This window comes from Sciurus vulgaris (assembly GCF_902686455.1).
Source record: "Sciurus vulgaris genome assembly, chromosome: 2".
Taxonomy (NCBI): Eukaryota; Metazoa; Chordata; class Mammalia; order Rodentia; family Sciuridae; genus Sciurus; species Sciurus vulgaris.
The window spans coordinates 77,999,051-78,024,209 of NC_136462.1; the positions used below are offsets into that span (position 1 = coordinate 77,999,051).

At 43.3% G+C, this 25,159-nt stretch overlaps 1 protein-coding gene across 2 annotated transcripts in view; it reads left to right on the forward strand.

Annotated features, from left to right (window-relative positions):
- The window catches only part of SLC7A8 (solute carrier family 7 member 8), a 57,544-nt gene that overhangs the window by 18,177 nt on the left and 14,208 nt on the right, over positions 1 to 25,159 (forward strand). Inside the window, exon 1 of one of the 2 annotated variants that reach the window (XM_079126040.1) lies at positions 14,298 to 14,522. The exons of the other annotated variant lie outside the window; for it this stretch is intronic. The gene's annotated coding sequence lies outside the window, so the exon portion shown is untranslated. Of the gene's footprint in view, positions 1 to 14,297; positions 14,523 to 25,159 lie in introns of those variants that run through there. 2 annotated transcript variants of the gene reach the window in all.

Here is a 25,159-nt window from a genome sequence, read left to right on the forward strand (position 1 = left end):
TCAGTCTCCCCCACGGCCTGCATGTCTCTGATTCTCCTTCCTGACCTCCTGGGTTTTTTGTTTTTGTAATTTTCTCTCCATTTTTTGCAAGTATACTTTGGAACTATGGATTCTACATATAATTATCTGATGTTTTAAAAATAAGAAGAAACTTATTGGAGTCACAATCATTTTTACTGACAGGGTTCTTAACGTGAAGCACTTTCACTCATATTATCTGATTTGAGCCTCATAACGAAACCATGAGGTAAGCTGGGCCAATATTAGAGTTTTCCTAGGACAGATAAGGAAACAGAGCCAAGCAAGTAGCTTACTCCAGAAGGGGCCCCTGAGTGGAGTTCAGGTCTTTTTTTTTTTTGTGGTACTGGGGATTGAACCCAGGGCCTTGTGCTTGCAAGGCAGGCACTCTACCAACTGAGCTATCTCCCCAGCCCTGGAGTTCAGCTCTTCTGATTCCCTCTCCAGCACAGCACACCATGCCAGTTTCTCCCAGCTACCGATATGAAGACTGTTTTGGCCTCATAGCAATAGGTCCAGTTCACTTCTACCTCAACTGGCCAACTCATACTTTGTAAACTCGCTTGGAGGAGACTTTGTCCCTGGTCTCTGCCTTGGATGAGTTTTTAAGATTTTTTGATACCAAGGATTGAACCCAGGAGTGCTCAACCACTAAGCCACATCCCTAGCCCTTTTTTATTTTTATTTTGAGACAAGGTCTTGTTAAGTTGACCAGGTTCTCCTCAAACTTGTCGTCCTGCGTCAGCCTCCCAAATTGCTGGGATTACAGGCATGTGGCACCATATCTGGCTAATTTTTATTCGTTTATTTATTTAGGTACTGGGGATTAAACCCAGGGGTGCTTTATCACTGAGTTATATCCCAGGCCCTTTTTATTTTTTGAGACAGGGCCTTAGTAAGTTGCTGAGGTTGACCTTGAACTTGTGATCCTCCTGCCCCAGCCTCCCCAGTTGTTAAGGTTTCAGGATATGTACCACTGAGCCTCACTTGGATGAACTTTATAAATGGGGGGAAATCATATAGACAGCACTAGTAGATGATTTAGTCAGTTTCAGTAAAAATTTAAGGAAGGGGAAAGATCCCTGGGAGCTGGAATAGGTAGAAAAACTTAACAGAGAAGTTCTACAGAGCCATATTTCTAGGAAGTCTCAATGCTGATCTCTGTGATTACCTTGGCCTGGAGTATTCTACATCCTTAATCAAACACTAACTTCTCAAGCAACGACTTGGACATATTTCAGAGGTCACACTTCTGTAGTTGGCTTGGTCCCTGCCTTCCCATACCTTCCAACACTCACATACTTAGCTGAGGGTAGGGATGATCCTGGCCATACCTTTCCCAGGTCAAGCACTTTCTTTCCATCATGCTGGCAGGATGGGGGAGGGAAGACCATTAATTCACCCCAATACTTCTTACAGGCAAGCATCTGGGACCTTGGCAAGTTTGCCTTCTTTGTCAGTAGAGGTCAACCCTGGGATAGACCCCAACACCTAAGAAAGTTCTAATGAGGGGCTGGTGATGTAGCTAAGTGGTAGAGAGCTTGCCTAGCATGCACAAGGCCCTGGAATCAATTCCTAGCTATAAACACAAACACACACAAAGTTCTAATGTGGAGTTGAGACCCTTGTTTAGAACTTTAATCCTTGTGCTTGGTCAGTCCTGCTTGCAGACCTGGAGGCAGAGGGTTGCATGCCCCAGAATCAGGTTGAGCCCCTGAGCCTGCGTCTCCACTCCACACAATCTAACTGGGTGACTTAACTGTTTGGTATAGTTACTCAACCCATCCCCACTGTCAGATGTGGATTGTAAATTGTAACCCTATATCTCAGGAGGGTGTGGACTGTGTGAGAGAATAAATGGGATGCCCTCAGCACAGCAGTGGGCACTTAGTGCCCCAGTCATGTCAATCACTGAGGGTGGGCTGGGTGTCAGGTGACAAGGCCACTACATCCTTGGTTCCTAGCTGGATCCAGAGCTGGGGGAAGGGGAGGATGGAGGGCGTGGGAATGCAGGAAAAGTTGCTGTTTCTGCCATCAGACAAGCTAACAGGGAGGAAGGGGAAGCACATGAGTGCTGGTCACTGCTGTTTCAGTGTCTTATGCACACAGACAGCTTCCTTTTTCCTGCTGATGCTGCTGAAGTGCCTCAGACAAGAGGCTACCCTTGCCCTCTTACTAGAAATCAAGAACCCGTGAGGTTGCAGATGTAGCTTAGTGGCAGAGAGCTTCCCTAGCACACACAGGTTCTGGATTCAATTCCCAACACCAAAGGAAAGATCCTTGAGACCTGGCGTGGTGTTACACGCTAGTAATGCGAGCCAGTGGGGATGCTGAGATAGGAGGATCTCAAGTTAGAGGCCAGCCTCAGCAATTTAGCAAAACCCTAAACGACTTAGCAAGACTCTGTCAAAATTTTTTTTTAAATAAAAAGGTCTGGACATATAGGTCAGTGGTAAAGCTTGCCTGGGTTCAATCCCCAGTACCAAAAAAAAAAAAAAAAAAAAAAAAAATGAACCCTCCAGGAAGTTGGCCAAGGATTTGACTACTTGCACAAAGATTACCTGGAATAGTGTAGCCTTGGGCTTCCCCTCAGGCTGGGCCCAATTATCCTAAGTTGGGTGTAGTGGTACACACCTGTTATCCCAGCACCTCTGGAGCCTGAGGCAGGAGGATCACAAGTTTCAGGGCAGCCTGGACAATTTAGCAAGACCCAATTTGAAAACTAAATAAATAAATAAGGCTGAGTGTGTGGCTTAGTGATAGCAACCCTGGGTTAAAATGCCAGTACTGAGGGCTGGGTTTGTGGCTCAGTGGTAGAGCTCTTGCCAAGCAGGTGTGAGGCACTGGGTTTGATCCTCAGCACTACATAAAAAATATAAATAAAAAAAAAGTAAAGTTCTAAAAAAAGGTATAATTGAAAAAAAAAAAAAAAAAAATCCCAGTACTGAAAAGAAAAAAGAGTGTTCCTGCTTGTATCCAACTCCAGAAAGACATGGCACATAGTTCCTTCTGCAGCCCACCCCTCATCTAGACACCGCTAGCACCAAGCCAGGAAGAAGCTTACAAACTGGCTCAAAACAAAAATGAGGAAATCCTTCCCTTTCTCTTCACCACCGTTAATAATTCAATAAAACCCATCTGGCCTGTCCTCTACCTCCTAAGTAGAACTGCAAGGAAATCACCTCCAACTTAAGAGTGGTTAATCTTGTCCTCCAGAGGGGATTTTTTCAGTGTCCTTGAGATACAGGTGTTCAAGTATTTTTCTACCTTTGTAAGCAGATTTTTTTTTTTTCTGTACTGAGAATTGATCATCCCAGGACCTAATGTATGCTATGCCAAGTGCTCTACCTCTGAGTTACCTTGCCAGTCCCAAGAAAATCTTAAACTCAAGCCTGTTCCTCATATTTCCTTTAGGGGAAATGGAGAACAGTTCTGTTTCTCATACTCTGCGGTGTCCCTTTTCTGTGGCTATGAAGGCCATTGGGGGTCATACATGTCCACATATGTGGACACACACACATACACATACACACAAACACACACAATTTTTCCTTCTCTTTTTTAGGCCAGACAGTCCCAGCTGTTTTGAGTGCATGCACAGAGATTCTGTTTTCTGGTTTGTTGAATGCTGTTTTTTTTAAATATTTTTAGTTGTAGATGGACACAATAACTTTATTTTATTTATTTACTTTTATGTTGTGCTGAGAATCGAACCCAGTGCCTCACATGTACTAGGCAAGCACTCTACCACTGAGTCACAACTCCAGTCCCTGAATGTTTGTATTTTTAAACCTACTTCTCTATCTCTTAAACTATCCAGTGAAAAAGAAACCAGGCTGTCAGAAAGGCTTGGTGGATGCTATCTTTCACTAACATCTTTTATTCTAGCACCCCTTCGACTTACCCACTCCCACCATCTTCCAGCCCACCCTGTCTTCTTAGTGGTACCAGGTAAGCTAACTGAATAAAATAGGTACAGTGTATATATATATATATTTTTTTTTTTTTTTTCCCCCCTTTTTTGCAGTGCTAGGTATTGAACCCAGGGCTTTGCACTTGCTAGGCAAGTGCTGTACCACTAAGTTACGTCTCTGGCCTAGGTATAGCCTTCTTTGGAAATCAAGTCTGGAGAAGCTCAACCTAGCTATACTCTTGGCAGAAGCTATAAAGAGCTTGGGTATGATGAGAACATGTTTACAAAGAAAATTCTGCTTTCTGCTGTTTCATTTTGGCATTGCTGATGATGGGCTTCATCCACTGAGCAATGAGAGATTTGGGCCACCCTGTGTGGAGAGGTCACTGGTGTATTGCAGGGTCTTAGAGGACAGGGAACAGCCCAGCAGGGAAAGCGGGTGTGGCAAAGCCCCAGGATTGGGCTTTGCTGTGGGAGGCAGGAGATGAAGTCAAGAATAGTTCTGTGTTGGGGCCGTTTTTGGAAGTGATTGGATGAGAAATGAAGTTGTGATGAGGCAGATGGTGGGGGTGGAGAGGCGGAAAGAATCTGCTGTAACTGGCTTGCCTGCCTGGAGTCTGGTAGGGAGAGTGGGGGATTGTTGGGGAGGAAGACAGAGAAGGAGCTGCAGATCTGGATCTCGCTTATGCAACTGCAGCGCCACTTTGAGTTATTCTATTATTTAGGTCAAAGCTGATTATTCACTGCTGAGTCATCATAATATCCCTGACCACCAGGCAGCAAAAAAGGAAAGTATTTTTACATTTTAATTAAATGAAAAGCCTTTCTCCCTTCTCTAGGGCAAGCATATTATAGCAGAAGAAGGGAGTTAGGAAATGGGACTAGGAGATAGTAGGACTTGATTTCCAGTGCATTTTGTGATTTCCTTGATGTTTCTCTTTTCTTTCTTCTTTTTAAAAATTATCTCATAAGTAAATGATTATATTCTCTATGTAAAAGATTCAAGTCAGACATAAAAGAGTCATCAGTGAAAGATACCCTTATCTTCACCTGGATCTCTCCCCTGTCTAGTGGCCTTAGCAATGTTATCATGGGGACATCCAGTTGGGGTCCAGGTCCCTGGTGTCCCAAAGAAAGACTCGAGCAAGACACACAGAAATAACAAGCAAAGTACAGATTTATTGAAGGAGAAGATGGAAGTAAACCAAAATGTAACCGAAAGCTCTGTCCTTGTCCTCGACACCAATCCAATAATGAAGACAAGGTCTTGAGAAAAAGAAAATGTTTTATTGCTTTGCTAGCAAAGGAGAAACACAGGGGACTCCTGTCCCAGAGCCTATGCTTCTGCCCATCAGCAGGAACAGGGTTTTTTTTAAAGAGATGAATCAGAGAGAAATTAGGGAGGAGAGATCAGGAAGAAGGTCAGGGAGGAGAAAGCTGAGAAAAAAAAACATGTAAGTTTCAAAACCACAAGGGATATAGTGAAAGCATCAAATGAACCCCTGCTACAATAAGGTGGGTTGAGCAAGAGAGAGAGGTTCAAGGCCCTGGTATCGGGAATTTAGTGTCTTATGTGCTGAATTTTGAGGCATTCTCTTCCCTATATAGACTGGACCAAATTGAAGACCTTACCATTTGTTCCCATTGGCTACCTTATATTACCTGATTAGAACAGTGTCCAATTTTCCCCTATTGGTTATTTTAGAAAACCTAATTAAAATGCTGTCCACTTTACCCTCCTTGGTTATTTTGGAATACCAAACCTGTAGGCCAGATAGATGGCACACGCAATCGTAATCCCAGTGACTCTAGAGGCTGAGGCAGGAAGATCGAAATTCAAAGCTGGGCTGGGAGATAGTTCAGCTGGTAGAGTGCTTGCCTTGCAAGCACAAGGCCCTGAGTTCGATCCCCAGTACCGCAAAAAAAAAAAGTTCAAAGTCAACCTCAGCGACTTGGCAAGTCTCTAAGCAACTTAGTGAGACCCTATTTCTAAAATATAAGAAGGACTGGGGATATGGCTCAGTGCTTAAGCACCCCTGGGTTAAAACTCCCCCAAAACTGAAACTTTGGCTGGAGTTATCATGGGTAATAGGTGGTAATAGAACTTAGGAATCATAAACAGGGACATGATGATTCATCTCCCTGTCTTGTCCACCAGTGGCATTTTTATATTTTATTGTTTAGTTGCAAAAGGACACAATACTTTTGTTTATTTATTTATTTTTATGTGGTGCTGAGGATCAAACCCAGTGCCTCGCACATGCTAGGCAAGCACTCTACCACTGGGCCACAACCCCAGCCCCCAGTGGCATTTTTCTTATACCCTGTTTCCGCCATCTTGCAGTCCCTGAACTCCTACCTGGCAGTAATAGTGAATAGGTATCTTTACAGTTCTAAATAAAATGCATCTATTGAGGTATGTGTCTGGGTATGTAGATATACATATTGACAGGTTATTTCTCCAGCATGCCCTTTTATCATGTAGCCACATCATTTGTCTATTACTGGGTTTCTAGTGTCAAAGGACAAAATTCTTTCTTTCTTTTTGGTACTGGGGTTTGAACTCAGGGGTACTTTACTACTAAGCCTCATCCCCAGCCTTTTTTTTTTTTTTTTTTTTTCCTGTGTGTGTGTGGGGGGGTGGTCCTGGGGATTGAACCCAGGGCCTTGTGCTTGCAAGCACTCTACCAACTAAGCTACAACCCCTGCACCCCCAGTCCTTTTCGAATTTTGAGGCAGGGCCTTGCTAAGTTGTTTAGGGCCTCATTAAGTAGCTGAGGCTGGCCTTGAACTTGCAATCCTCCTGCCTCAACCTCCCAAGTTGCTGAGATTACAGGTGTAGACCAAAGTGCTGGCAATAGACAAAATTCTTAATTGGGTTTTCTCATCTTCCCCCAACCCCATGACCTTGTGCATGCAGGCAAGTGATCTACCACCGAACCCCTACCCCTTAACTATTTTTCATTGTATAATTGGGCAACCCTTCATTCCATAAAAGAGAATAAGTATTTCAATGGTCCAAGCTAAGGAAATTGATTTTATAGACAGAGAAGGGCTTGAAGAAAGCAGAAACAAAATCCAAAAACCAATCAGTCATTTCAAAGTTACTCTCTTATAAGGTGGGGACAGGGAGACAGAATAACAGGAAAATAACCACCTAATTAGCATCAGCTTATTTCAAGTTTGTGTAAGGATTAAAGCAAAGAGAACTTCATTATCATATCGATTGAATCTGACAATTTGGAAAATTTTACTGTTATCTCTCTAATTCTGATTCTCAGCAGGTCAAATAAACAGTCTAATTTCAGTTTGGTGGCATGGAACTTTAGCATAAGTGACTTTATTTTGACTTTTACCCTGGTCTGTTGGAGCTCAGTGTAGAAGCTGAGTCTGAAACAGTGACTTGTAATTTTTCTTTTCCTTCCTTCCTTTCTCCCCTCCCTCCCTTTCTCCCCCCCCCCCCCCCAGTACTGGGGATGGAACTCAGGCCTTGCACATGCTAGGCAAGCATGCTTTACCACTGAGCTCTTCCCCCGCCCCAGTCCTGATCTGTGCATCTTACTTCCTAATCACAGGTTTTCCTTTGGGATCTGTCTTTCCCCCTTGGGACTTCCTGGTCCCCTCTCTCTCTTTCATTCACACCCCCTTTTTCTCCTTGCAAGTCTTGCCCTAAAGAAATTCCTTCTCCTTCCAGAAAAGAATAACCTGCATGCATTTCACAAGGAAAAAATGCTTATCATGTTTTCTATCTTTCTGCTGAGATTCCTAAGAGGCTACTTTTCTAGGGCTTCAGATTTCTACTTCTTCCTTGAGCTATTTGGAAAGGAAAGAACTTCCTTTATTTCTTCTAACCCTGAGTTGCTCTGCAATTCCTCTACAGAAGACTCAAGCTGCCTGGAGCAGGATGTTGTCAGTTGTTTTGTAAGTCTCCTGTAAATTAATCCCTTGACATGAGAGGGTTCAACGGTCTTTCCTAGTTTCTAATCTCTTATCTAATCTCTTAACCTCGGTTCATCATCCCTTGAGCCTTCATATTCTCTAGCCTCAGACTTCTCATCCCCAAACATTAAACATGTTGCCTCAGATACCTGGGTGCCACTGCCTTCTTGTCCTTCTCTAGTCTCCAGAGTTCTCTAGGTGTTTCTGATCAGTCTTATATATAGGAATTCCAACTAATACAGACTGGTCTAGATTTGATTCCCATTTATTTAAGACCCCTTCTTTCTCTAAATATCGTCTCACTAACCAGCATTTAAAAATCTAAATATATTGAAAATTTCTTGAGTTTTACTCAAGGGTTAACTTGACTAACATCTCATTTTTCAGTTTTATGATATATTAAAACTGAAATTATTCTGGAAGTGGATTTCCATGGAAAAAACAAACCAGGAAGTTCATCAGTTATTCATCATAAAGAACACATAATGGAGATAAGGCATGACTTGATACAGTCTTAGAAAAGATTAAAGTCTAGTGAAGACTTGTATACCAACAAATTAGTGACAATACAAAAAAAAAAAAATCAAAGAAACAATAATAACAATAAAATGTGACTTTAAAAATGTACAACACAGAGAGAGCTTCGACGTTGGGAGGGGAGTACTAGGGAAGGCTTCCAGATTGAACTAAATCTTGACAGGTGAGTAGGAATGCTTCGGATGAGCATAAAGTAGGGGACAGCCAGGAAGAGGAAGAGATCAAAAGAGAAACAGTCTATTGGAGAAAAACAAGTAGCTTTATGTGGGTGGAGCCTAAGAGAGTGATATGAAATGAGAGTGAACAGGTAGGAAGAAGCCAGATCTTGAAGGATTCTGTATACCATGCAAAACAAGAGCAGATTTTGCCAGATAAGCTGGCATACAAATGTACTCAGGAAGCTAAGGAGGGAAGAGCGCAAGTTCAAGGCTGGCTTCAGGAATTTAGAGAGACCCTGTCTCAAATCAATAAAAAGGGCTGGAGATGTGACTCAATGGTAAAATGCCTCTGGGGGTTCAATCCCCAGCGCTGGGGGGAAAAAAAAACATGAAAAACAAAAAATCAAGAGAAAGCAGATTTTATCCAATGAATCACAAGAAATTTGAGCAGTGGAATAATACATGATTAGGCTCAGATTTGGGTGAAAACTGAAGCCAAGGCTAAGTATTTGTGTAGAGCTGAACAAAAAATGCAGAAACAAGTATGAAGAGGTTACAAAATTTTTTTGCGGGGGAGGGATACTGGGAATTGATGTCACTCTACCACTGAGCTACATCCCTAGTCCCTTTTTTTTTTTTTTAATTTTTCGAGACAGGATCTCAATGCCCAGGGCCTCACTAAATTTCTCAACCTCCTATTCTTTTTTATTTTGAGATAGGGTCTCACTGAATTGCTGAGACTAGTCTAGAACTTTTGATTCCCCTGCCTCTACCTCCCAAGTAGCTGGCATGTACAACAAAAGATTTAGGAGTAGGATCAGCTGGGCATGTTGAATTGTTTGACCACCAAGGAGGGGGAATCTAGTTTGCCTAGAATATGGTTCAACTTAACTGTATCCGGTGCTCATGATGAACAGTTGAATGTACTCTACCTCTGCCTTCCAGGTCCTCCCACAGCCCTGAGGGAAGAAGCTATACAGGTCCTGGGTTAGAAATCTTGCTCAGGGCATTACCCCAGGTCCTATTCAAAAGGCTGCTCTTAAGCAGTGTAACTTATAAAGGGATTGGAACTCCTGGGCATGTTTATCAAGTGCCCATGACATACTAGATACTGTCCTTGGCATAGGGGATACAGCAGCAAGCAAAAGCCCTCATTTGAAGCAGCAACAGTAGAAAATGAAGTCTACACTTAATAAATCTTCATTGAGTCCACTTGAGTGTCTTCTATAGGTACTCCAGGGGATACAGAATCATTCAGTCATTCTCAAATGTCTGAGTATCTGTTGTAACCCAGCTACTGTGCAAGGCATGGGACTACTTAGTTCTTATACTTAGGAACTCACAGCCCAGTGGATAATTCCAACGAGTAGATAGAGAATTTCAGTTCAAAGTGGTAAGTTCCCCAAGAAGACAGTATCTAAAGTTAGCTGTAAGAGAAATAGAAGCAAGGAACCAGGGTAGAACCAAATCTTGGAGAAAGGAACACCTAAGTTTAGGCTGCGAAACCATTTAGAGATAGCCAAACTGTCCAGCATGGAGGACAGGGGAGAGTGAGGTGGGGCAGAGAGAATAGTGTCTCAGGAGGGATTAACAAATGTCAAGGTCTGAGGACATAACCCTTCTAGGAGAACTACAGGTAGTTCAATATACCACAGCATAAATTAGGAGGTAGAAAATGTAGCAGACTGGGAACCTCATTGCGAAGGGCCTCATGGGTCATGCTGAAGAGGTTGGGCTCTACCCCAAGAGCAAAGGAAAGGCATTGAAGGTTTTACTGAGGATTGAACCCAGCGGCACTTAACTACTGAGCCATGTCCCCACCCTTTTTTTTTCTTTCTTTCTTTCAATTTGTTTCCTCAACAGGTTACATGACAGTTTGCCTGAGTTACAAAAGGATATTTCCTTTGCCCCACTTGAATGACTAATAAAGACATAAGTCCAGTTGGCAAAGAGTAAAGGCGGGGGCCAGCCCTTTTTAAAATATTTTTTATTTAGAGACAGTGTCTCACTAAGTTGCTGAGGCTGGCTTTGAACTCACAATCCTCCCGCCTCAGCCACCAGAGCCACTGAGATTACAGGCATGTGCCACAGCACCCAGCTGCATTGAAGGTTTTCAACCAGAGTAGTGACATTATCAGATTTGTATTTTAGGAGAATCATGCTGCAAGGGTACAGGATGAATTGTTCAGGGAGAAATGTCAGAGCAAGAAAACATTACAGTACAGTTACAGGACTCTAGGATAAAGATGCAATGTGACTCAGGGATGGGGCAATGGGAATTGAGAGAAATAGATATACCTGATATTTAGGAAATAGAATTGGCAGGACTTGGTGACTAAGGGTGAAGGAGTCAAGGATGGCACATTTTGTTGGGGATGCATGTGAAATAAATCAAGGACAATACTGGATCATATTTTAATGCCTTTTTAAAATTTATTCTTTTTTTTTAATGTCTTTTCATTTTGTACGGTTTAGACTGGTTGAGTTGGCCCCTCTGTCTTTGCCACTGTTCTCATTCACTCTTCAACACTCAAGATCTGTTGCTGAAAGGCAATCCCTGTGCCTTTGAACTTCATGTTTATAATGGCAAAGTAAAGTACACATTCTTTAGTGCCTTTTCACTTCCCTTCCACCTCCCTCTCCCACAGGTCTCTAGGGTATTCCTTTTTCTAATAGCCCTTGGAATGAAGGTGTCTCAGTTAATCTCGTCTTACGTTTCTGTAATAGGGACTCAGTCTTAAGTTCTAATGAAAAGATCAACTTGTACAGTGCTTTGTAATTTATATATCATAGTAAGCAGCTGCATATATCACAAACAATTCATGAGTTTTATGGAGGTCTTTTCCCCTAGAGAGCCATTAGTGTTGGACACTTCTGTCCACTGGTTTAAGTCCTGTGTGTTCTCAGGCCAAGCCCTTGCCCACCACTGGCTGCCTGAGAAGTCACAATCTTTTCAGTTTCAGCATGCTTCGATTCCTAATTCACATCACCTCCTCTTTCCTGAATTCCCGTAGTATCTTTACCCTTGATCTGAAGTTTTGCTATTCAAAGCCTATGCCTACATAGCCCATGCCTTGGAAGCTGGGAAATGAGGGAGGGGGTATCCCTTCTTGGGGAAAATAAAATGGATTGAGGTTCCCCAAATAAAAAAAAAAAAAAAAAAAAAAGTGATAGTTCACTTTCCACCAGGCATGGTACTAGCTTGTTTCCCTTTTTTTTTTTTTTTTAAGCTGTCGATAGACCTTTATTTTATTCATTTATTTATATGTAGTGCTGAGGATCAAACCCAGTGCCTCACACATGCTAGGCAAGCACTGAGCCACAACCCCAGCCCGGCTTGTTTCCTTTTTGGTAGCAGCCAAGAAGCTTGAATTTTCTTCTGCCCTTTAATTGCTGACTCTCAAGGATCACTTTGTTTTTTTCCCAGGGAAGCCTATGCCTGCAGTTTAATAGCCCATTATTCATGTCTGGTGAACTTTTAAGGGTTAATATGATACATCAAATTTATATCATTTACCCACAAATATAAAATCAGAAGACTTACAGGAGTAGGATAATGATAAAGGAGCTTTGAGGAAAAGAAGAAAGGGCAAGATTTATTTTGAGAGTTTAACAAGGTTGAGCACTAACTGCCCCCAGGGTTGGGTTATAACTGAATCATTTTGGGAACTTTGTTGTTTGTTACAGGGCTTGGGCCTTCCTGGAAACTGGGGCAGTGTGAAGACACCCCCCGCCCATCAAATCGCGATTTTTGCGATCAAGTCAGAAAGATTTCAGACATGTCGCTCAGAGTAACAAGCATGAATTTGTTGAAGGGATAGGAAAAGGGAAGGGGGACACTCTGAAGGGAGAGAGTGGGTCCTCTCAGAGAGGAGAAGGACAATATGCTTCTCCTTCATTCCAGTTTTTTTGGGGATCCCAGAGAAATTTCCAGATAGTCCCGCCCAGGTCTACCTCTTGACTTCACTGACAGCAAATTGATATGAGACTTTCAAGTTTACTGCCATGACAAGTCACAATCACCTTGGCCCTGCTGACTGGTTCTAATTGGATTCTTAACCATAAATTTTTACAGATTTTATGGTTAGGAGGAATTATTCTTATCTCCCTGAGTTTCAGGATTTGGTTTGTGAAAAGGATCACAAGTCTACCCCTTCAGGGTAATTTGGGTTACTCTTATCAACATTATTTCAGGCCTGCATTTCTCCTGCAGATAACAGGTAGTTTGCTGAGGAATGTGACATAGCCTGTCCAGTTAAGCCAGGCAGGGCTGCAAGTAAATTGCTTTTTGGAAAAGAAAGCATGTGGAGGTCAGCACAGTGGGTCCATTTTATAGAATTATTCCCTTTAACCTCGTGTTCCCATCATTCTCATCTGTCTTCTATCTTTGTGACCTAGATCACAAAGGTTTATAGACTTCAGTGAACACTAACAAAGTCCACCAGCCTTCCAGTCCAAGAACCCACCAGACCTCATAAGACCCACACCCTTTCTGCCAAGACTTGACAGTCAGGCAAAGCCTGCTAAGCAGTGCAGACTCAACAGAACCACTCCATCCTCCTTGTGCCTAGGGCATTAGCCCTGAGAACAGAGCTGGGAGGAGTGGGTGAAATAATAGGAATTTTTTAGATCCAGGCTAGAAAAGTAATCAGTAGGATTAAAAGGAGGCTCTGCCAGGTGGCCCAGCTCTTCAGTTTTTTTCTCTTCTCCCCAACACCAGCAGCTCAGGAGCCATGTTTAGCTAATGCTGAAGTGAGAACTACTCAGCTCTTGGAAAATGCTGAGCTGGGTGTTCGGGCTTCTTGGCTCCACTAAATGCTGGGTGGTGATTCAGCAGAAACTCCAGGTTCAGCCGCTGGCAATGCGGGAGCAGGATAAGAAGGAAGAGGAAGTGGGGAGGGGGTGGGGCAGCAGGGGGCCATAGCTTAGCTAATAGTGTCCAGGAAAAGCTGTGTGATTCAGGACTTTATTCTCTGTACCCCTCCTTCTCTGCTAGTTTGTCGTGGGAGGAGAGAGGCCCTTCTGGAGGGAAGGCTCAGAACACCTCTTCTTTCTCACAGGGATTTCTGAGATTTCTAAAATGTCAGTGCTTCCAGATGAGCAGGGCTGAAGAAGGGAAAACGTTAACTCTACTGTAGTAAGCAAGATCTATTTCAAAACCACACTCACCACTGTGTACTTTAAAGACGCTGGGATCAAAGCGTAATTTATGAAGAAAGCTTGCTTTGATTTTTTTGCTTGCTGTTGCTTTGTTTTGATGTTTTTATCTTTCACCAGTCAAGTTATTTACATGTATAACTTCAATAGTCAAGTCATATTACATAATAGGAACCTTTGTTTTAGGTAGGCAGGGTGCCTGAAGACTATAATTTGGCTTTTCTCCCCATATGAAAAATGTCTTGGTCTGGGGAGGCCGGAGAAGGGAAGCAATCTGGGAGGGTTGTAGGACGCTAACCCAGTCTCCCAGCTCCTACCCCATTTGCCCCCAGGCCTCTCTAAGGTCTTTGAGGAGGCAAGAGGCCTCAATCCGGCCTGCAGCTTGCGTGGGCAGAACTGGAACCTTATCAGTGCCTCTGGTTGTGTGCATTAGGACTCGCAGTGTTCCGTGTTTTCTTTGCCATCAGTGCCTTTTGGCAGCAGGCACCGGTTACCTCCTAGATCTGGAAACAAATGGGGTTAGGTAGGCCAAACCCAAGCAGTTTTTCCATAATTAGAAACACGTGCCCAGTTTGTCCCTTGAGCTGCCTCGGAAGCCAAGGAGCCCTGGCCAACCTATCACTGAGCCGAGCGTGGCCACACCCCCTCCCGCAGTTGGGCGGCTGGCCCTGCTCCTCCGTGGGCATCCTGAAGGCTGTGCTCAGGGGCATCACCTCGCCCTTTTGCGGCAGCTCCAGAGCCAGGGAGGCAAGGTGGCCAGAGCGTGGCAGAAGGCAGAGAAGTGCTCGCCCCAGCAAAAGGTGAGACCAAGAAACCACCCTTCTGGCAGGCCTATGAGCCAGGTGAAATTTATGACTATTTCGGAGGGCTGGGGAGCTCCATCCCGGCAAGATGCTTATTTTGAAGTTCTAGAGAGGAACAGAGCGTTCTGACTTCTACATAGTGGCGTCATTGCTTCCTTTTTCAGCAGCTGTCCATTTAGTACTTTGTATCTTTCTTTTCTCTACCCCCACCTCCCATTCTGGCCTTCTCTGTTTTGTTTCTCTGAAGCTCTTTTTCTCCCTCATTTGTACTGTTATCCCCGTCCTTCCTTCCCCTTGATATTTTTTATGCTCACTCTTTCCCTCTCTTTTTCACCATCTGCCTTTATGGACTTTGGCATGTCTGCACATTTTGTCTCCTTTCTACTGCCTGTTTTCACTTTCTTGGAGAGTCCTGGTTCTGGCAATGTTAAAGGAAAACAAGCCTTTCCAAGCTGCCTCCAGCTCACTTCTGAGAAAGGTGCCAGCTAGCCAGACCAAGAAATATAAATGGAGTTCCCCAATTTCTGCGGAATATGTGACTGACATTGATAAGGGGATATAAGATATAATTGATATGGGGATATAACAGCCAGGCATGGTGGTGCACACCTGTAATCACAATAGCTGGGGAGACTAAGGCAGGGAGGTTGAAAGTTCAAGGCCAGCCTCAGCAACTTAGCAAGACCCTGTCTGAAAATAAAAAATGAAAATATTGGGCATGTAGTTCAATGGTAAAGCACTGTCGATTCAATCCCTGGTGCCAATAAATAAATAAGGTGGAGAAATGAGTTGCCCTGTGGGAAATGATTTTCTAAAGCCCTAGGGCAATGGACACTATTCTTGGGTTCTGAGGAGCAGCCATCTTACTCTTCTACTTTTACCATGTTGGCATCTTATTTCCTGCTGCCCTGACCCCAGTCTGGATTGGGGACAATGACAAACTCAGAGTCCCAAGTGGCACTGCAGCAGTGACAGTGGATACCACTGACAAGAGCAGGAAAAGGAGAGAATATGAGAGTGGGTGAAGGGAAAGAAGACTGAGGCTCTGGCCAAATAAGCAAATGAGAGTCAGGAGCACTGTCCCAGTACTACCTTTCCACTAATTAGCTGGAGTCTAATTTCATTCAAACATAAAATAAGATTTTCGGTCTCTAAGGTCATTCCTGACTCTGATTGCTCATGAAGCTGAAAATGTGGCAGTAGGTAGAGGCCTGGAATATCTGTCTCTAGGAACAACAACTCTCTACAAAGAAAGACCCACCTGGCTCATTTTTCTTAATGCTGTTCTTATTATAACCAGTCCAGCCCCATATTCAAATGGCCTTATCCCAAATTCCATCCATCAGACCAGAATAGTGTGGTTCATGGAGCAACAGCTGGCTTGGCAGAAGGAGTGAGATCGTTTGGGGATCCATGTGGAAAAGCATTCATTGGCTTCCTGAGAAAGGCACAAAATGATGCTTTACCTGCCCAACTCAACAGGAAGCCAGAGACCTGTATCCAGAAGCATGGGAGTACTTGAAAAGAGTCATCCAGAAGTCTCTGGGGATAGCCTTTACCTTGTGAGCGTTCTCAAAAGAAGAAGTGCCACTTCCCCCATTTCTGTCATCTTACCTGCCCTGCTTCACAAAGCCATCTCATGATGTCATGATATAGGAAACCCTGATAGTTACTCCCTGGAGCAATGCAGTAGTTCTGTGGCTAGCTCCCTGATATTTTCTGTGTAGATTTATCCACCTGTTCAGTAACCTTTAGCACCTACTGTTCCACACTGTGTTTTAGGGTCTCCTTATCACACTGGCCAGCAGGGCGTAGTTGGTTGTTCACTGTTGACTGTGGGAAGTACATGTCAGTTCCATTCTCCTCTGGGCCTGTGGAGGAGAGTCCTCCTTGGCTTTCTTCAGAGCATTTCTGCCCAGCACTCCCAGAGGCACCTGAATTGTAAGGGCTGGTGTCATTTTTCTTTTTGTGAAATTGACCCTCTCAGCTTCTGGTCTGGTGCTTTACCCTTATACTCACTAACCCCACAGCCCCAACTTCATCCCTGTAACCCCACACTTCCAGAAACTTGGGTTGAAGGACCCCAGAGTTGGTCATTTATGGAGGAGAATCCTGAGAAAAAAGATGAAGCAGATTAGAATTGAGAAAGGTCAGGGGGATAGGAGGAAGTAACGAAGAACAGGCAAAGCAACTACACCAAGTATGCAATTTGGCCTCTCTAAAACCCATCACACCATCCCCTTTCCCAGCTACTCTGCTTGACCTCTGATTGTTACACCATCCAGAGCAAATCACATCCCCTTTTTGAGTTCATTTCTGTGAACAATTACAAAAAGGCACCTAATGTTCTGTCTAGTGATAGAACTCTCTAGCCTCTGTCTCTTGAAGATTAAAGAGTATTCTCACAATTCAAATAAACCATGTGTCCATTTCACAGAGAGGGAGGGGAAGCACCAAGAGGTTAACTGACTTGTTCAAGCACCTTAAGAGTAATTGACCAGGCTGGGAGGGGAACCAGGGCCTTTGGAAATTTCTAGTTTTTAAATTCTATGATTCTCAGAATCAGACCTGCCAGCTCCCTGAGGAAGTCTTGTATGTCTCCTTCATTCCAAGCTACTACTATCCTGTCTCTTCATACCACTTCACTCCTTACACAAGTTACTTTGAGCTCTACTAGGTCGTTCTGCTTTCAGAAAGCATCAGAAACCCACATGGAGCTGGGCTTGGTGACATATGCCTGTAATGCCAGCAGTTTGGGAGTCTGAGGCAGGAAGATCTTGTGTTCAAGGCCAGCCTGGGCAGTTTAGCAAGACCCTGTCTCAAAATTTAAAAAGTTAAAAGGGCTAGGGATATAGCTCAGTGGTAGGCGTCCCTCAGTTCAATCCCCAGTACCTTAGAAAAGAAGCCCACATGGGCCTTCACTTATCAGGTGTCACTAAATGGAGTTGAGGGGAAGAGTGATAGGTTACAGCCCTGGCTCTGATATTGAGGAACTTCAAAGCAGCCCACAACTCCATAATCCATCCTTAAAACTTTCTAAATGAAGATTTTGTTTATGCTCATGATTCATAGATGTTCTATTTCAAAATTATCTAATGAGATTAAATTTAATGTTTCTTTTACCTCCAGTCTATGATATATTGAGGTAGAAGTTCCTCCCAAGTTCTGTTCCCAGTTTATCCTTCCAGAATGTATAAACCCCTAACTTCATGTGTCCTACACACTGAGTCAGGTTGGGTTCACTTAGCCTAGAGAAATCACAGAATGGGCCCCACCAAAGTGTTTCTGGTGTTGTCTGTGACATGGTACACTGGACATGCTCTCTATACTCTGTCTTGAATTAACTGGGACACAGGACTCTGGAGATACATCTCTTGACTTTCTTGATTTTTGTTTTGTTTTGTTGGAACTGGGGATGGAATGCAGGATGACTCTACCACTGAGCTACATCCTCAGCCCTTTTAATTCTATTTTTGGGACAGGGTCTTGCTAAGATGCTGAGGGTCTCTTTAGTTGCCCAGGCTGGTCTCAAACTTGTAATCCTCCTGCCTCAGCTTCCTGTGTTGCTGGGATCCCAGGCATGTGCCACTGTGCCCCTCTTGACTTTATCTTGATTCCCCTCACAGCCTTTGATTATAGTCTCTGGTAAGTAAAATATGACTAACACAACCATGGGACAAAGAAGAGGGGAATCATACCTGTGACCATCCTGGCTCACCACTTGTCTTAGAAGAAGCTTGTAACTCTTAGGCCTGTGTTTTTATGTGCATCTGGGTTGTGTATGTGTGCTTGAAGTTGTATGGGAAATGGAGAACCTGGGATTAGATGAAGGAGGGCTATGGTGTCTTTTGCCATGAATTTTTGTACCAGGAGGAGATAAGAAAAGCACTGCTAGAGTTATTATAGGACAAGCCAGTGTGTTATTGTGTTGAATTACCAAGAAGAGGAGAAGGTAGAGTTGGAAAGCTGGAAGTATTGGAATGTTGTCATGTAGTGTGGAAATATACCCACTACATCAGCACATTGGTGACCTCATCTTTGCTACTTACTTTGAGCGAGCCCCTCCATTCCCATCTCCTAGTGTCCTGCAAGGCCTGTGGACAGACACTCCCCTGGAGTCCAGGTGTTGTGTGTGCCTGGTTGCTCTTTTTTTTTTTTTTTTTTTTTTGGGTGGCGCTGGGGATTGAACCCAGGACTTTGTGCATGCAAGGCAAGCACTCTACCAACTGAGTTATATCCCCAGCCCCCTGGTTGCTCTTTTTTTTTTTTTTTTATTAATTTTGTGTTTGTGGTTATTAGTGCTAAAGATTGAACACAGGGTTTCACACGTACATACTCTACCACTGAATTACATCCCAGTCCCACCTGGGTACTCTTTAAAAGCTTTTTTTCTTTAAGATTGTGTCCCTGCTTTCTGGTCTTTCTGTGTGAGAATTGAACCCAGGGGTACTTTACCACTTAGCAACGTCCCCAGCCCCCTTTTTGTTTGTTTGGTTTATCTTGAGACAGGATTTCACTAAGTTACTGCGGGTCTCACCAAGTTGCCCAGGCTGGCTTGAATTTGCAGTCCTCCTGCCTTAACCTCCCTGAGTTCCTGGGATCACATGCATGTTCCACCATAGCACAATCTTAGTGGCTTCAAACTACACAGATTCGTCATTTTACAGTTCTGGAGGCCGGAAACCCTAAACTCGGGTATCAGTAAGGCTGTGTGCCTCTTGAGGTTCTGAGGAGAGTTCTTTCCTTGCCTTGTCCTGCATGCTTTGGCTGCTGGCCCCTTCTGTCTTCAAAGCAGTGATATACCATCTTCAAACCAGTCTCCCTCCCCTCTCTCTCACCTCTGTCTTCATCATCACTTCTCCTTTCTTAACTCCTGTCTCCCTTCTGTAAAAACTCTTGTAATTACATCAAGCTTGCTCAGATAATCCAGGATAAGCTCCCCATCTCCAGATTCTTAACTGAATCACATTCACAAAGTTCCTTTTGCATACTTACAAATCATAGGGATTAGAATGCTGACATGTTTGGGATGACCATTATTCTACCTTTCAAAGACCTCATGAGATGCTGTCAACATCATGGGGAAAAAGTGAAGGAGAGGCTTCTGTGATACCAAGGAATCAAAGTCTGGGGGTTAAGCTTGAGGTGGGGCTGAGGGCACTTTGCAAGGAACAGAATTTGCCCCCCTGCCCCACAGTAGGCAAGCAAAGCACCAGGGTGGGAACAGTATCTCCCCATCTCTGCTAGTCCCAGGTCAGGAAGGATTGAGTCCCTCTCAACTACTTGTCAGTTGAGAAGCTGTAGGCTCTGAACAGGACACTAAATCCTGGGTTCTAATTTCCCCTATTCTTTATATCTCTCCTGTCACCTTGATGTTAAGTTCTTTATTCTGGGTGGATTAAGTCAATCCCTGACTTCAGCATCTTTTTGAAGCCTCATGTTCTCGATAGTTGTTTTATTGTTTTCTTTTGTTTTGTTTTAGTACTGGGAATTGAACCCAGGGGTGCTTTACCACTGAGCTCCATCCTGGTTCTTTTTATTCTTTATTTTGAGACAGGTTCTTGCTAAGTTGCTTAGAGCCTCTCTAAATTGCTGAAGCTGGCTTTGAACTCAGGATCCTCCTGCCTCAGCCTTCCAAGTCACTGGGATTATACATATGTGCACCACACCCAGGCTTTTGATAGTCTTTTCATCTTATTTTTTTTACCCAGGAAACAAAGGGAAAGAGAGGCAAAACACACCCAAGAGAAACAGATAAACCTGAGATTCCATAGGGGCCTCCAGAGAAGCAGCAGCTAGATTTTGACAGACAAGAACCAGAGTCTTATATTATTTATTGTTTAGGTGGACCAAAATATGAAAACTCATGTTGCTAGGATCTCCTCCTCCTCACATAAGAAGTATCTTTAATTTCCCAGGGCTGAGTTATGCCACCAGCTTCCATGAATAACTCTGCTATTGCTATGTTGTTCTGTGATCATCTCTTAGCTCCTGTCTCCCACATCACACTGTCTACTCCCTGAGGGCAGACACATGTGTCTTGCTTATATCTTTCCCATATACCAGAGCACCTAGCACTGGTAGACCCTGCGTAAATGATGAATGGATGATGGATGGATACTCCCATTTCAATCTGCAGTAACTACAGATCCCCATCTATATGTGGCTTCCCTGAGGTCACTGGATTTCAGGCATGCAGAATTCAGGGTCTAACTGAGCAGAGGAGGACCTCAGTTGCCAGCAACAGAAATGGGTGCTAGGTGGCAGATAGGTGGCAATAGCTGCCTCCTGAGCAGGGCAGGGTTTGGCAAGCACCCAACCAGTATTGCCTTCACTCTCTGACCTTTCCTCTCTAGAAGGAGGCTCAGGTTTCAGCTGCTGTAAGGGAAGCTGTCCTGCAGCACAAGCAGACTCAAAGTGCCCTCTCTTCTCTCAGTCACATGCTGTGATGGCCCAACTGTAGGGTGAAGGGTGAGACCCAGAACCAGCAGCATTGTTCTGAGGAGATTAAGGGGTGCAGCCAGCCTGCCTATCACCACCTCATTCTTAGAATTTCTCGTTTTATTTCTGAAAGATCTCTGTGAAGGTGAAAGGTTAAATATTAGTTAAGGACAGGGTGCTTGTGATGTTGTAGAGATAATGCCTGGCCGAAACAAGACTCTGACAGCAAGGCTGTTTGAGTGTTCCTAACCTTCAGATACCTCAGTCACTGGAGAATATCATGAAGCTGACAGTCTGAGGAATCTTTCTGCCTGCCTTGATAAGGACCATCTTGTAAAGAGATTTTACGTTTTCTCTTCCAGCATACAGGAAGTGGCCACCTTCTCCCTCTCGTTTGTAGGAGGGATTTCTTCATTTTGTCCTACTCTGCTTCTGTTTTCTCCAGCACTTTCTTGTCTTCTCCTCTCCCTGCCTTTTCCCCTCTCTTGGGGGAAGAGGATTTTCTTCTCTGAAGTCAAGATCCAGTCCCTTTTTCTGCAATCCATAACCATCCATGAGCCTCCTGGTTTTGTTTTCTAACCTTCCTTCTTTCATTAACCACCTCCTGTGTTCTTTAGTCATTGCTGTGTCTGCCTAGATTCCTGGGTGTAGGGGCCCAGCCTCTTACCCAGCATGTCTCAGGACCCTGGGGAGAAGCTGAGATTACGGTCCCAGTAGAGTTGGGAGTGATTTTAGTTGGATTGTCACCAGATACATGATCTTGAAATCCTAACTGAGTTAAGTAAGATAACCAATGTGTATTTGTCAGGATGCCTCTGTCCATCTAGAACATTCAAGATTTACAAAGTGTTCTCCCTGTTCAGGCACTTAAAATCCTTCCTGACAACATGTTTTGATTCTCCTGATACAACACCATCTTGGATAACAGCTCCTCCACGAGGAGTCAGGAGTTTTACTCTTAAGTCAAGCTTCCTGTTGCTCATTTTGTTCCCTGAAAGTAATTGGGGACTGTCTCCTATTGATAACATTCCTGGAGAACAAGGAGACTGGTGTGTATTATGGAATGTGTAGAGGAGGTAAGATTGGAGAACTAATGGGAATGTGACAGTTTCTTTATTAAATATTTGTTGAGCACCTGCTATTTGCAGGCACCAGTATATGCCCTGGGAATAAAAACATGGAAAAAAAAATTACAGTCTTGCTTTCCTAGTTACAAGGAAAAAGGAAAAAAAGAAACTTTTTTTTTGTACTAGAGATTGAACCCACAGACACACTGAGCTACATTGCCAGCCCTTTTTATTTTTTTTATTTTGAGACAAAATCTCAGTAAGTTGCTGAAGGTCTCATAAAATTGCTGAGGCAGGCCTTAAACTTGTGATCTTCCTGCCTCAGCCTCTCTAGGTGCAGGAATTACAGGCATACACCACTGAGCCAGATCATCATTTTATTTTATTTATTATCATTTTTCTGTTTGTTTTTTCACTACTGGGGATTGAACCCAGGGGTGCTCTGCTGAGCTACCCCAGCCCTTTTTATTTTTTTGAAACAGGATCTCACTAAGTTGCCCAGGCTGGCCTCAAGCTTATGATCATTCTGCCTCAGTCTCCCAAATCACTGGGATTACAGATGTATGCCAACACATCCAGCTTATTTTATTTGTTATTATTATTTTGTATGTGGGGATTGAGCCCACGGCTTTGCATGTGCTAGGCAAGTGCTTTAGCACTGAGCTACATCTCCAGCCCCAAAATCATCTTAATACAAAGAAATGCCACAATTAGATATAAAGTGGTCTAAGATTGCTCTAGTGAGGAAGGCAAACTTTGTACCTTCATAAAACGTGGCTGATATATCTTACCTTGCAGGCATGTTGTTAGGAATAAATAAAATTACACAGCTTTGTGGAATAGGTGACATTTGAGCTAGATCTTGAAGCATTTGCCAGGTGGAGATGGTGCAGGGAGGGAAATTACAGATGAATAATAATGCCAGGACCTGCCTAACCTGCCGAGATGTTCTCAGAATCAAGTAAAGTTGGGAAATACTTGGTAAGTAAAAGTACATTTTAAGGATAAGATATTAATACTACTTAATCAGACACTCAAGTGAAGTCATAGCCCTGGAGAGAGATTTAAGAAAACAGAAATACTCCCATGCTTTTACACATACACAATATGTGCCTTTTGAGTAGTGGAGGGTGTCCTGGTCACTGTTTCACGTAAAGGGGAAGCGAGAGGATTTTAATGTTTTTCTTCTTTATTCTCAAGCACTTTATGACCATAAGGAAATTGAGAGAGCTCTGGTGTGTTGCTTGGGTAGAATAGGAGTAAGTGAGAGAGCCCTTCCCTACTAGCTCTCAGCTTTTGAGCTCTTCTTCAGCCCTTGCAGGTTTCATGTTGTTGGGATCATGGTGGTAGCCCACAGATAAGGAGGCTACATTGAAATCCCTCCATGCCACCAAAGATATACAGATAGAGAGCATACAGGCCATGAAAACTTGTTTGACTAGACATTAGGAAAATGCAAATCAAAAGCACAATGAAATATTATTATACACTTAGTAAACTAACCAGGTTTTGTTTTTATTTTGTTTTGTTTTGTTTTGGGTACTGAGAATTGAACCCAGGGGCCTTAACCACTGAGCCACATCCCCAGCCCTTTTTATTTTTTATTTTGAGACAGGTTCTTGCTAAGTTGCTTAGGCCCTCACTAAGTTGTTGAGGCCGGCTTTGAACTTGGAATCCTCCTGCCTCAGTCTCCAGAGTCACTAAGATTATAGCTGTGTGCCAACACACTCTGCCAGATTTTTTTTTAAATGACAATACCAAACGTTGACAAATACATAAAGCAACAGGAATCTCATCATTGCTGGTAGGAATGCAAAATTATTAGCTACTTTGTAAAACAGTTTGGCAGTCTCTTATAAAGTTAAATGTATGCTTACCATATGACCCAGAATCCTGTTCCTGGGTACTTACTCAAGAGAAATGAAACCCTCCCCTTTAAAATTCACTCAAAGACCACATTTTTTTTTCAGCTGTAGATGGACACAATATCTTTATTTTATTTTATTTTTTTTAATGTGGTGCTGAGGATTGGACTCAGTGCCTCACACATGCTAGGCAAGTGCTCAACCTCTGAGTCGCCACCCCAACCACCAAGACCATAATTCTTTAGAGTAGCTTTATTCATACAATAAGCTCATACTGGGAACAAGCTAATATCCATCCAAATGGAAAAACAACTGATACATCCATATACAGAAGAAAATTTAACAATAAAAGGGAATAAGCTACTAATCTATGCAATCACATGAGTAGAGCTCAAAGCATTATGTTAAGTAAAAAAAAAACCCAATGCAAAATCCTACATATGCCAGGTGCCTGTAATCCCAGCAGCTTGGGAGGCTGAGGCAGGAGGATCATAAGCTCAAAGCCAGCCTCAGCAACTCAGTGAGACCAACTCAACGAGACCCTGTCTCTAAATAGAACATTAAGAAAAGGCTGGGGATGTGGCTCAGTGTTAAGCCTGCCTTGTTTCACTCCCCAGTACCAACCAAAAAAAAAAAAACTATATATTCCATGATTTCATTTATATGACATTTTGAAAATGGAAAAACTATAAGGACTAAAATCGAATTAGTATTCACCAGAGGTAAGGGAAGAGGATTGACTGAGTACAGAGGAGCATAACGTGTAGACAACTTTTTTGGAGTTTTGGCAGTGTTCTACATATTAAGTATGATAGTGAAGCAATCAAATACATTTTTCAAGTTTCATCAAACTGAACTCAAAGTGAATTTTACTAAATGTAGAGTGTACCTCAATAAACCTAAATAACAAGAGTCCCTTACCCTCTATTTTCCCCAAATCAGGCTCAGAAAGGTGGCATCTAAAATCTTACAGCAACTCGGAGCTCTCCTTGAACAGATAATGCCTTGCCTACTAAACCCTGATCAGATGGTGATTTCCCCTCCCTCTGCCAAAGCCACTGCCTACACTTTCCTGCCCACTTCTGGCTTCCAGCCCTGGACAGGGCATGCTCTGACCAAGCTCTAATTTGGAGCACGTAATCCCCATTAGTAACCTATTAACTGAGCCAAAGTTTCTGGTCAGTGGGACTGAGGTTTTTGATGTTTGGCTCGCCTGTTACAATCCCATCATTAGGAACAAAGAGCCCATTGGCATTCTGCA